Source organism: Brassica oleracea, chromosome C9, assembly GCF_000695525.1.
Source record: "Brassica oleracea var. oleracea cultivar TO1000 chromosome C9, BOL, whole genome shotgun sequence".
Taxonomy (NCBI): domain Eukaryota; kingdom Viridiplantae; phylum Streptophyta; class Magnoliopsida; order Brassicales; family Brassicaceae; genus Brassica; species Brassica oleracea.
Window position 1 is genome coordinate 40,069,860 of NC_027756.1, and position 853 is coordinate 40,070,712.

Below are 853 nucleotides of genomic sequence, written 5' to 3' on the forward strand. Positions count from 1 at the left end.
TGTTCCGCTCTATCCAAAACAGTCACTCGGGTTGCTCCGCTATCCGGAACAGTCATCAAGACTGTTCTGCGTGAAAATCACCAAATTGCATTGTTTTCTGCCTCTTTTGTTCCAGCTGGTGCATCTCCCATCCAATGCAACTCCAGACCTGTAATGACTCGAAAAGGACTAAGAAGACTCGATAAAGACTTGAAAACCAATTGAAAAGCATATATACAAGATGTATAAAACACCATATATCAATTACATATTGTAGGTGTTTTACGATGGAGTGAGCTATGAGTTCCGGAACACCCTTGATTCCTCTAGTAACGGAGACTTCATGACTCAAACCACACCTGGCGCATTCGTGCTGAATGAGAACATGGCTTCGAGTTCACTCAATAAGAACAAGGAGCATGATCACTCCAAAAGTGTGAACAATAAAGATGACCTAGCGGCAAAGGTGGACAAACTGATTAAGGGAAACCAGAGCCAAGTATTCATAATGGAAGAAGCAACTCCTGAGAAAAGTGCAGGCGACAAGGCTTTTGAAGATGAACAAGCTGGAGACGATCAGCAGGAATTGAGCTACGTAAATGGGCAAGGGTGGCAGCTGAAGAATTACCACCTAAACCCTAACGTAAGGAACAATCCACAGATTTTCTGGCCTAAGCAGGACAAACCAGTTGATCCGGCGCAGAGCAACCAAGGTCAGTATGCGGGGTATCAGAAGAACTATCAACCCCGAACCTATGTTCTAAGCCAACCACAGAACAATCAACCTCAGATGCAGAACCACCAGAACAATCAGGTCGCTACTTCCACCCCTGTCGCTGTTCCGCAAGATGAAACTAAAACCATGTTGCAGCAA

The 853-nt window shown here is 44.8% G+C and overlaps 1 pseudogene; it reads left to right on the top strand.

The window, feature by feature from the left end:
- The window catches only part of LOC106314997, a 13,261-nt pseudogene that overhangs the window by 1,414 nt on the left and 10,994 nt on the right, over positions 1-853 (top strand).